We start from the raw sequence: 13292 nt of genomic DNA, 5'->3' as shown, positions 1-13292 counted from the left end.
ACTAAAAAAATACAGCTAACACAAAAAACACAATAAAAACATAACATAACATAATAAAAATCATGATTATTGAAAATGTAAAAAAAATGGAGTTATCTGTTTTTGCAAATAAAGTCTTCAGATATGTAATTTATTTATTTAGTACCACTTTAGCTTAGGGACCAATTTTCGCTATTAGCAGTTGCAAATTTGTATGCATATTACATGCATATTGGCTTTTTTTTATTAGTATAAGTTTGGGAACCCCTTGCAGAATCTGTGAAAATGTGAATATTTTTAACAAAATAAGAGAGGACATACAAACTGCATGTTATTTTTTATTTAGTACTGTCCTGAGTAAGATATTTTACATAAAAGATGTTTACAAGACAAAAAAAAAAAAAAAAAATGAAATTATTAAAATAACCCCCTTCAAAAGTTTGGGAACCTTTGGTTCTTACTGTGTGTGGTTACCTGGATGATCTATGACTGTTTTTTTGTTTTGTGATGGTTGTTCATGAGTCCCTTGTTTGTTCTGAACAGTTAAACTGAGCACTGTTCTTCAGAAAAATCTTCTACACAGTACTAAAGTACTAAAGTAGTTAAGAACTAAAAACTTTTGAAGGGGGTTATTTTAATAATTTCAGTTATTTTTTGTCTTGTGGACTATATGTAAACATCTATTATGTAAAATATCTTACTCGGGACAATACTAAATAAAAAATAATATGCATTTTGTATGGTCCTTCTTATTTTGTTAAAATTATTCCCAAATTTTTATAGATTCTGCAAGGGGTTCCCAAACTTTCGCATGCCACTGTATATAAAGCACATACTGATGCTTTATTCTGCATGACCATATTACCTCATACTTAAACTTAAGAACCTTACTATTTATAAACAGCAAATTAGGAGTTTATTGAGTATATAGTTTGTAGTTAACAGTGACAATTGCTGTCTAAATTAAAGTGTGACCATTATTTATTTATTTATTTACAATTCGCAAATTGCCTCTAGCTTGCAAATTAATGAATGTACATTGTGTAGGTTTATCAGGAGTTGCAGACTGCACTTTTTAGGCAACTCCCTGTAGAATATAAATTGTATTAAGTAAGAAAAAAGTATATTTTGCAGTGTATTTTTAGTCAAAATAGATACAAAAGAAAAGTTGCTGGAGCAGCTAAACAGCGGACGCAGAAGCACTGACTCAAGCAAGAGAAACAAAAAAGGCAACAAAGTTCGAGGCAGGAGAAAAATATTCAGGACTTTAGCTGAGATAAGTGAGTGCTGTCAATACCCCAGCTGAAGATAAAAGCCTACAGGGGATCGCATAGTGAAAAAGACTAAAGGATGATTACTTAAAGAACACTAAAAAGTGGAAACACATTACACATACTGATATGCGCCCGGTTAGTGTGGACAGATGATTAGAATTGCCTCAATATGGTTATAACTGGAGAAGCTAAAAAAAGTCTTTTTTTTCTGTGTGTAATTTGTAGCTGTTGCCCCTGACAGGTGCAGGTGCTGGTTTCTCTAGGTTTTGTATTTTAAAGAACTTTTGTGTGTAATGACAGTAAAACCAGCTTCTGATTTTTCGGGAGCAGTTTATGGCACTGCAGGGGACGGCTGGGTATCAGGACTGTAATTATCAGATGTGCTGTCGTTGTAGCGATGCTCCATGTCACACTTTTAGCAACGGTGGCCAAATGTGCGCATTTTGTGTGTGTGTGTGAGATAAAAGTGTGGCGTCAGACAACACACATCCTGTTTCATCTCCTGACACATGAACTTTTTTTTTTCCTGAGTAAAAAAAGTGAAATCTTTCTGGTTATAAGTAGACAACTGAGACAGTTCTCAGATCCCCCCCGCCCCGGCTCTGGACTGTGGCCTATTCATTGCTCTTTTTTGATGTATTAATGTTTGACTCATAATTTTATTTCCCTTCTGAATTATATAAACTTCACTTACGAGCACTGGGAGTTTATAGACAGAAACTGACTTTAAAATTTCAAGTTTGGAGACAGTTTAACTCAGGGCTTTGGTTTGTAGGTGTAGGTATGTTTAGAGGGAAGGTACAGCTCCTTCTCTAGGTGCCTGCATTATGTGGAGGTATCTTTAAATGTATAGAATGGTTGTAGGTGGGTTTTGTGGAGATACTATGCCAGACAAGCTTCAGCTGTTTAGAGCCACAATTAGATCCTTACATAACATCTTAAACACTATAAAAGCTGTAGGTTATAATGGTACAGAAGGTAAAACATTTTATTGGACATTTTATTTTATTTTATTATGGTAACACTTTACAATAAGGTTCACTGGTTCAACTAACTTGAACTAAAAATGAACAATGCTTCTACAGCATTTATTAATCTTAATGTTAATTTCAGCATTTACTAATGCATTATTAAAAGGTTGTGTTTTTTGTTAATGTTACAAATGAATTACTGTATTTTTATTCCTTAACAACGAATGATAAATAGTGTAATAAATGTATTGTTCATTGTTCATTAATGTTAATTATTACATTAACTAATGACAAATGACACCTTATTGTAAAGTTACCATTAGGGCTAATTTTATTTAGCAAGAATTAATTACATTGATCACAGTGACAGTAAAGACATTTACAATGTTACAAAAGATTTCAGTTTTAAATGAAGTCCTGTTTCTACAAAAATATTAAGCAGCACAACTCTTACAACATTGGTAACAAAAAGAAATGTGTTTTGAGCAGCAAATCAGCAAACGTGACCACAAAACAGTCATAAGGCTCAAGCTTTTGAGATTAAAATTTAGACATCATCTGAAAGCTGAATAAATAAGCTTCCCATTGATGTATGGGTTTGTTAGGACAGGACAATTTTTGGTCAAGATACAACTATTTAACAATCTGGATTCTGAGGGTGCAAAATATTGAGAAAATCATCTTTAAAGTTGTGCAAATGATGTTCTTAGCAATGCAAAAATTAAGTTTTGATATACTTACGGTAGGAAATTTACAGAGTATCTTCATGGAACATGATCTTTACTTAATATCCTAATGAATCAATCATTTTGACCCAAACAGTGTATTGTTGGCAAATATACCGGTTGGACTTACGACTGATTTTGTGGTCCAGGGTCACATATTATAATGATATCTGAAGGATCATGACTGGATCCTGACACTAAACGACTGCTCAAAATTCTGTTTTGCATCACAGGAATAAATTACATTTTAAAATATTTAACAGCACAAAACAGTTCTTTTAAATAGTAATAATATTTCACAGAATTACAGTTTTTCTGTATTTTTGATCAAATAAAAGCAACCTTCTGCATAAAGACATTTACAGCTCTGTATACTCTTTCCTTTAAACGCACCAACAACACAGATGTTATGACAGTTATCCAGTTACATTTTTTTTTGTTGAACATCCCATCTGGTTTTGATTTTTGGTTTGACTTTTCCATTAGGAAGGTCTTTCTCCATAAATTACTGATAAATGGGAGCTCTGCTGGGATTGCGTGTGTATGTTTGCTATACTTTGGAGACAAAATTGTATTTGCTAAACCTGCCTTTGTAGTCGTTTTTGGACGTGCTCATTCGGGATAAAAATGTAGTCTTTCTTAGTCCAAAAAGCAGTCGTAGTTGTAGGTCTGTGGTCATCATAATTTAAAAAAATATATAAAAAATGTCAATCTGTGGTATCTTTTCATGTAGATTGTTTAGTAAACGTGGATTTTAAACAGTCAGATTAAATGAATGCACTAACTGTTAAAGAATATTAAGAACTTGAAACGTATTTAGTTAATTACATGTGTTTTAAGAATATCGATGGGTAGTAACAGTGAAAAATGCCCTTTTAAATGATTTTATAGCTTTGGCTAAAATCTACTGGTGTTTTTCGTAATTTGTCAGTCTCTTTTCTCATTAAATTTTTGCTCACTCCTCCTAACGGATCGTATCATATTTCAGGTCCACTAACAGCTCCGACTCAGCTTTGTAACAGATGGCCTCATATTCATCTTCCTTGTGTATGTCACATACAGTGCAAAGTAATGCAGTCTCTTTAGGATGCTTGACTCTTGCACTCTGACTCTGACTGAGCCAAGACAGCACTGTAAATCCTTTGATGTCATCTTATTATTATTCTTCTGAGACTAAAATTTCTGACTGCTACTCCTCCTAGAGCTTTAACTCTACAAACTCCAAACTCAGCCCAGATCTTCAGACTGGTCTGACTCGAGTTGCTATATCTTTTCTAACTGATCGGACTTACGGTTTTCCTAAAAATGATGTTTAAAACTGGGAAAAATCCCATAGACTTACATTGACGGAATGTTCAAATGAGCCAGCACTTTTCAAATTTCAACTGTCAAAACTCCCAGAATCCTTTGAGACTCAATCAAACTTCCCTTCTATGTACTGTATTTCTAATCCATTTAAACTCATTCAAACTCATCTATCTATCTATCTATCTATCTATCTATCTATCTATCTATCTATCTATCTATCTATCTATCTATCTATCTATCTATCTATCTATCTATCTATCTATCTATCTATCTATCTATCTATCTATCTATCTATCTATCTATCTATCTATCTATCTATCTATCTATCTATCATCTATCTATCTATCTATCTATCTATCTATCTATCTATCTAATATTTCTATCTATATCTATCTATCTATCTATCTATCTATCTATCTCTCTATCTATCTATCTATCTATCATCATCTATCTATCTATCTATCTATCTATCTATCTATCTATCTATCTATCTAGAAACATCATCTATCTATCTATCTATCATGCTAAAACATGCTAGCAACATGCTAATCATGCTATCTAACATGCTATCATGCTAATCATGCTAATCATGCTAAAACATGCTAGCTATCATGCTAAAACATGCTAGAAACATCATGCTAAAACATCTATCTATAATCATCTAATCATGCTAGAATGCTATCATGCTAACTATCTTAATCATGCTAGAAACATGCTAGAAACTGCTAATCATGCTAGAAACATGCTATCTATCTACATGCTAATCATGCTAGAAACATGCTAGAACATGCTAATCATGCTAGAAACATGCTAGCAACATGCTAATCATGCTAAAACATGCTAACAACTGCTAATCATGCTAGAAACATGCTAGCAACATGCTAATCATGCTAATCATGCTAGAAACATGCTAGCATGCTAAACATGCTAAAACATGCTAATCACATGCTATCATGCTAGAAACATGCTAACATGCTAATCATGCATGCATGCATGCTAGAAACATGCTAGCAATGCTCATGCAAACATGCTAGCAACATGCTAATCATCATGAAACATGCTAGAACTTGCAAACATGCTAGCAACATGCTAGCATCATGCTAATCATGCTAAATCATGCTAGCATGCTGCTAATCATGCTAGCAACATGCTAGCATGCTAGAAACATGCTAGCAACATGCTAATCATGCTAAAACATGCTAGCAACATGCTAATCATCATGCTAGAAACATGCTAGCAAAACATGCTAGCAAATGCTAGAAACATGCTATGCTAATCATGCTAGAAACATGCTAGCAACATGCTAATCATGCTAGAAACATGCTAGCATCATGCTAATCATGCTAGAAACATGCTAATCATGCTAGCAACATCATGCTACATGCAACATGCTATGCAATGCATGCTAGCAACCATGCTACATGCTAACATGCTAAACATGCTAGAAACATGCTAGCAACATGCTAGCTCATCATGCTAGAAACATGCTAGCAACATGCTAATCATGCTAGAAACATGCTACATGCAACATGCTAATCATGCTAGAAACATGCTAGCACATGCTAATCATGCTAGAAACATGCTAGCATGCTATGCTCATGCTAGAAACATGCTAGCAAACATGCTAATCATGCTAGAAACATGCTAGCAACCACTAATCATGCTAGAAACATGCTAGCAACAATCATGCTAGAAACATGCATAGCAACATGCTAATCATGCTAGAAACATGCTAGCAACATGCTAATCATGCTAGAAACATGCTAGCAATGCATGCTATGCTAAAACATGCTAAACATGCTAGCACATGCTAATCATGCTAGCAACATGCTAATCATGCTAGAAACATGCTAGCAACATGCTAATCATGCTAGAAACATGCTAATCATGCTAGCATCATGCTAATCAACATGCTAATCACATGCTAATCATGCTAAAATGCTGCTAGCAACATGCTAATCATGCTAGAAACATGCTAATCATGCTAGAAACATGCTAATCATGCTAATCATGCTAAAAACATGCTAGCAATTTCATGCTAATCATGCTATCTACATGCTAACTTTGCTAATCATGCTAGAACATGCTAATATTGCTAATCATGCTAGAAACATGCTAGCAACATGCTAATCATGCTAGAAACATGCTATGCATGCTAATCATGCTAGAAACATGCTAGCAACTGCTAATCATGCTAGAAACATGCTAGAACATGCTAATCATGCTAGAAACATGCTATCATGCTAGAAACATGCTAGAAACATGCTAACAATGCTAAAAATCTTGCTAAAACATGCTAATCTATCTTCTATCTATCTATCTATCTATCTATCTATCTAATCTGACTGAACATTAAACTTTAAAAACTTCTAACTATTTCAAATCTGAAAACTTCTAAACTTTTCAAACTTTTTAAAAACTCTTTTAAACTTTTAAACTTTTTAAACTTTTTAAACTTTTAAAACTTTTTAAACTTTTTAAACTTTTCAAACTTTTTTCAACTTTTTAAAACTTTTAAACTTTTTAAAAACTTTCAAACTTTTTTTCAAACTTTCTGGTCCGGCTTTCTCAAAAAGCCAACTTAAAGTTTGTCTTGACAAACTTTTTTATCTAGTTATTATTATTATTATTATTCTTCTGAGACTAAAATTTCTGACTGCTACTCCTCCTAGACCTTTAACTCTACAAACTCCAAACTCAGCCCAGATCTTCAGACTGGTCTGACTCGAGTTGCTATATCTTTTCTAACTGATTGGACTTACGGTTTTCCTAAAAATGATGTTTAAAACTGGGAAAAATCCCATAGACTTACATTGACGGAATGTTCAAATGAGCCAGCACTTTTCAAATTTCAACTGTCAAAACTCCCAGAATCCTTTGAGGCTCAATCAAACTTCCCTTCTATGTACTGTATTTCTAATCCATTTAAACTCATTCAAACTCATCTATCTATCTATCTATCTATCTATCTATCTATCTATCTATCTATCTATCTATCTATCTATCTATCTATCTATCTATCTATCTATCTATCTATCTATCTATCTATCTATCTATCTAGCTAGCTAGCTAGCTAGCTAGCACCCTAGTAACCCAAACCCACACAGACATATCTTCAAATCTGAATGTCATAGAGACATGGGGGTTGCTTTATATCATTCATACTGGCAAGCAGCCTTTAGTGTGTCATCATTGGCAGCTTTCAAGCCACTCCCTAGCAACCAAACAGAGTACCCTAGCAACCATTTAGCAAGTCCTATATCTCTACATCAGAACATCATAGAGACATGGGACTTGGTTCTTTTGACTCATGCTAGCAAATAGGAATCCTTAAGATGCTAGTCATGCTAGCAGTGAATACCTACATGCTAAAAGTGATTAGCTAAGTGCTAAATCAGGTTAAGAACATGCTAAGAACTCTACAACACTCCATAGTAATGATCTGTGACAACTAGTAATGGCCTAGCAACCACCCTAGCAACCACCCCAGTTACTCTAGCAACCGCATAGCAACACCCTAGCAACCACCCTGGACACCCTAGCAACGGCATAGCAACACCTTAGCAACCACCTTGGGTGCCCTAGCAACCACATAGCAACTCCCTAGCAACCACCCTGGATACCCTAGCAACGGCATAGCAACACCTTAGCAACCACCCTGGGTACCTTAGCAACCGGCCTAGCAACCACCCCGAGTATCCTAGCAACCGCATAGCAACACACTAGCAACCACCCCTATTACCCTAGCAACCGCATAGCAACACCCTAGCAACCACCCCAGTTACTCTAGCAACCGCATAGCAACACCCTAGCAACCACCCTGGACACCCTAGCAACGGCATAGCAAACACCTTAGCAACCACCTTGGGTGCCCTAGCAACCACATAGCAACTCCCTAGCAACCACCCTGGATACCCTAGCAACCCATAGCAACACCTTAGCAACCACCCTGGGTACCTTAGCAACCGGCCTAGCAACCACCCCGCAACCCAGTAGTATCCTAGCAACCGCATAGCAACACACTAGCAACCACCCCTATTACCCTAGCAACCGCATAGCAACACCTTAGCAACCACCCTGGGTACCCTAGCAACCGCATAGCAACACCCTAGCAACCACCCTGGATACCCTAGCAACGGCATAGAAACACCTTAGCAACCACCCTCGGTACCTTAGCAACCGGCCTAGCAACCACCCACCCAGTACCCCTAGCAACCGCATAGCAACACACTAGCAACCACCCCTGTTACCCTAGCAACCGCATAGCAACACCCTAGCAACCACCCTGTGTACCCTAGCAACAGCCCTAGCAACCACCCTGGTTACCATAGCAACCGCATAGCAACACCTTAGCAACCACCCTGGGTACCCCCTGGCAACGGCATAGCAACACCTTAGCAACCACCCTGGGTACCTTAGCAACCGCCCTAGCAACCACCCTGAGTACCCTAGCAACCGCATAGCAACACCCTAGCAGCCACCCCTGTTATCATGTTAATAAAATGGTAAACATGTTAGCAACATGCTAGTAAAATGCTAATCATGCTACAATCATTCTAGTAACTTGCTAATTGTTATCTATCTATCTATCTATCTATCTATCTATCTATCTATCTATCTATCTATCTATCTATCTATCTATCTATCTATCTATCTATCTATCTATCTATCTATCTATCTATCTATCTATCTATCTATCTATCTATCTATCTATCTCACTGTATTGCCTTCAAAACATTCAAACTTTAACCTTTTAAAACTACTTCAGACTTCAAACTATTTCAGACTGAAAACCATCAAATCTAAAACTTTTTAAAACTTCTTAAACTTTTTAAACTTTATAAACTTTATAAACTTTTCAAACTTTTTAAAACTTCTTAAACTTTATAAACTTTTCAAACTTTTTAAAACTTTTAAACTTTTTAAACTTTTTATAAACTTTTTTAAACTTTTTAAAACTTTTTAAACTTTTTAAAACTTTATAAACTTTTCAAACTTTTTAAAACTTTCTGGTCCGGCTTATGTAAAGAAATCACACATTCAGACATGACAGAAGGGATATTGTACTGTCAAAAATAAACCCAGAGAGGGTGATCAGGTCTTGCATCATCCAGCAGGTCCCATATGTATCACTCGCGGGGTTTATTTTGTCATTTTAGCTGAAATGTAACACATCTTTTTCTATTTGAAGTTCTCTCTTACAGGCTTTCTTGTTTAGTCTGGCTTTTCCTGAGCATTTTGCCTCGAAGGGCTTTATGCTCACTATATTTGTGAACTGCTAATTTTTAGTCATTTGATTCAGAAACACATGTTGAGTTTTATCCACAGAAAAAAAAGGGAAAGTGTCTAAAAAGTATGTAATTATTGTAAAATTGCCTCTAAATGTTAAGGGTTTTCTGACAGAATTAGTCAGCACTGATAAGCTACTCCTAAATATAATGTAGAAACTGCTTTGCAACGATTTGTATTATGAAAAGCACTATACAAATAAGCATGAACTGAATTGAATTAGAAGGTTTATTCAAACTTACTACAACTGAAATACTTGCCACATTAAAGAGTGGCTTTTTTTATAGAATAAAATTTACCATTTCAAAGCAGATACTTTTTTGAAAGAAAATAAAAACTTTTTTTGAAAAATGTAGTTTTTGACAGTTTTTTTTCGGTTTATAATCACGTTTCTTCACAAACAAGTATTCCAAAATTCTATTCTGTGTTTTTTTGACAATTAGAAGGTTTATTCAAACATTAATTTAAATACAATAAATTATTTAACAAATAATTGTCACATTAAAGAAAGAAAGAAAGAAAGTAAGAAGGAAAGAAAAAAATTGCAAGCGTAGACTTTAGTCTAAAAAAGAAACTTGAAGAAACTTGAAGAAAATTGAAGTTTTTCGAGTTTATAATCACTTTTAACTTCACAAACAAATATTCCAAAAAAGTTCTCTTTGTTTATTAGTTGATTTGTTAGTTTGTTTGTTTCTGTCAGTTCATGCCTAACACGTTCAAGACTGAAAACTTATAGCATCCAGTTACTTATTGCCGAAAAGTCCCAAAGCTGTTTTTCTGCCGGTGAGAGACAGAAGTCTTTATGCACATATCCGTCATTATGGCTTAAAGTTCACATCATTCAAAACTTTTCGCAGATTCTGAGTGGAGCCCAGAATGCCAAAACTCTGAAACAAAACGTTTTCTCTCATGTAACAGTAAACTGTTTACTTATCTACGGCATTCGCTATTGAGTGCTGGCTTCTCACTCATCCGTGAAGTTTTAACACATTCGCCTTGTTCCTCCAGTTCCTGCTCAAGTCTGAGAAGATTTTGTCAGCAACGCCATTTACCCAATTACTCACCTTCAGAGAAACTCCACTCGATGACTTCACATGTGTTTTCAAAGTTTTGAGTTTCAGAATCGCCCAGTTGAGTCAAGTTTTTCTTTAGAGATAACATGATGATGCATCTTCTCTCATGTGGGGACTTTATCTTTCGAGGAGTTCTGGATATAGACTTATGCTTGTTTAAACTGGCATCCAAAGCCATTGCAGTGCAAAGCTGATTTGCACAGTTGATATCCATACTCTGAATGTTAAAGGGGTCCTATTGTGCGCTTTTACAAAGTCTTAATTTTGTTTTGGGGGGGGTAGTGGAACATGCTCTCATGCTTGGTGGTTCAAAAAAACACATAATTTTTCACATAATTTACAATACCTTTTCCCCAGCCTGGCACAAATGGTTCAATTAGTTCCGGGTTTGATGAAGGCCTGCCTTCCGAAGAACGAAATGTGTTGTGATTGGTTAGCTGTCCCAGTGCGTTGTGATTGGCGAACAGCTTAAACGGTGTTTCAGTACTGTCACGCCCCTTCTGTGTACAACTGTTAGCGCAAGCTAGATTAAAGTGATTTTTACGTTTTAAATATGGATATTTTTCTTACAAAAACGTTTGCTGCAGGATGCCTTTATTGACCCCAGGAGCCATGTGAGCCACTTTTCATTATGGATGGAGGCACTTTATTGGACTTGTTTTGGACTGATTAAGAGAAACACCCATCTATGGCGTTCTTGGGAGTGGCAGGATCATTTTTAATAGAACTCCAATTGTATTCGAGGGTGAGTAAATAGTACGCTACAGTAGTGTTGGGTTCTAATGTCAGCCTGTGAGATCGCCGATACATTATATTATCGTGCTAATTTATTTAATTATTTACATACTTAGTTTCATTGCTTGAAACCAACTCCAGCATAAGGCTAAAAGCAGCCTAATGTTTTTAATATGACTAAATGTGTATTTAACATGACAACAATTGAATAAAAACATTGTAAGTTACTAATTATAATGCTTACGTTTCCTTAATTATTCAAAAAGCAGCTACAGAAAACAAGCAAAGAACGGCTGTCCGCTCTGTCCGCTCTGCATCGCACCTCGTCCCTACTCACCCCCCAACCATTCGAATTTCCATAGGCGGGATTTATTGTAATGATATTCTAATGGACTGCGTTGTGACATCACAGCACCCGGAAAACAACGCTGTAGTTCAAAGGAGCCGTTCACTGTAGCTCTTGAAAAGTGTTTTTTTTTTTTTTTTTTTTTTTAAATGAAATATCTCCCTTTGGAGTGGACTTTGAGATTTGTAACTTTGTAGATCTTTTTTATGCCCCCTTTGGAACCCCTTTAACATTACAGCATACACTCTTAAATATAAAGCTTTCAAATGGGTGTTTTTGCAGTGATGCCATAGAATAACTATTTTTGGTTCCCCAAAGAACATTTCAGTGAACAGTTTCTAAAAGAACCATTTTGAAGAGCATTTTAAAAATTTTGACTATAAAGAACCTTTTCTGCATTTGAAAGGTTCCATGGATGTTCAAGGTTCTTCACAGAACCATTGATGCTAATACAGAACCTTTATTTTTAAGAGTGTAGGTAGTATTACGGGTCTTCGTTTTAATTTTCAGAGCCTGTTTGAAGCAAGACGCTCCGTATCTCGGTTCTACTTCATGCTGAAGACACATCAGCAAAACTGGCAAATGCAGGAGACTGTTTTGCAGCAGCAATTTTTGCTGTGTTTGCCATCTACATTATATTTTTGCGTGTATTTGCCAGAATGGCAGGTTTATGTGTCTTCTGAAGAGAGAATCTCAGTGGTGGCATCTCTGGCGCCTTGCCACAAGTTTACCGCAAACCCATAGGCTTTTGGTAAACCACCTCAGGATAAAGTTATGATTTCACTCTCTCCTCTTCTCTGTCTCTTTACCACACTTCATTTTAGACCACAAGCAGAGAGGCTCCAGTCTCTCGTCAGCAAAATTGGAGCCTCCTTTTTGTGGGGATCTCAGAGGGCTGAGTCATTTTCATTTCGAGTTTGTCCTCTTAGCTAGCATCGAAGAGCTTTTTAGGCATTTAAATCAGCTGCCTCACAGATTATTCAATTTTTTTTTTCTTAATAGAACTTTTTTTACATTTTGGATCGGCGTTCGTAATGCGCCATTAAAGTCTGCGAGTTGTAAATCATCTCAACCGATAGTCTTTCATTCCTCACCCTAGCGCTGCCCATTGAATAATGAGCATCTCTGATTTATAATTCAGAGTGGAAACTGTGAGTGTTAGGCATCATAACAAAACCACAGGCAATCGCTGCGAAACTCTCGCTACTGTAGCAACTAATTAATGTGTGCACATGCACGCACGCAAGCACATTTACATCTTCATTTAATTCACTTTATTAGCAGCAGCCCCGGAATACAGATGGTTTTGCTCTGTTGTGCATAGTGAGCAGGCGTTCCTGCTGAAAGAATGCACATCCGCAAGTATTAGGTAAACGAGGCATGTTTTGCATTCTTGAATGGTTGTAGTTCTGCTTCATGTTACTGAAATATATCAACGCAGTTACGTTAATCCTGTCAGGTCCTTTGTTGTAGTGGCTGCTGAGGGAAAAGGACGTCGTCTCAGGTGTGTTTTGCGGCCAGTAATCTTTCTTTGTGCTGACTGGCAGGAGATAATGTGGCGGAGAGACTAGTCGTCGCAGTGCAGGTTTTAT

General features: G+C 36.2%; 1 protein-coding gene across 1 annotated transcript in view; it reads left to right on the top strand.

Annotated features, from left to right (window-relative positions):
* The window catches only part of ar (androgen receptor), a 92557-nt gene that overhangs the window by 67397 nt on the left and 11868 nt on the right, over positions 1 to 13292 (top strand). The window lies entirely within an intron of this gene.

Source organism: Labeo rohita, chromosome 5, assembly GCF_022985175.1.
Source record: "Labeo rohita strain BAU-BD-2019 chromosome 5, IGBB_LRoh.1.0, whole genome shotgun sequence".
Classification (NCBI taxonomy): domain Eukaryota; kingdom Metazoa; phylum Chordata; class Actinopteri; order Cypriniformes; family Cyprinidae; genus Labeo; species Labeo rohita.
This window is presented reverse-complemented; position numbering and strand designations above follow the sequence as displayed.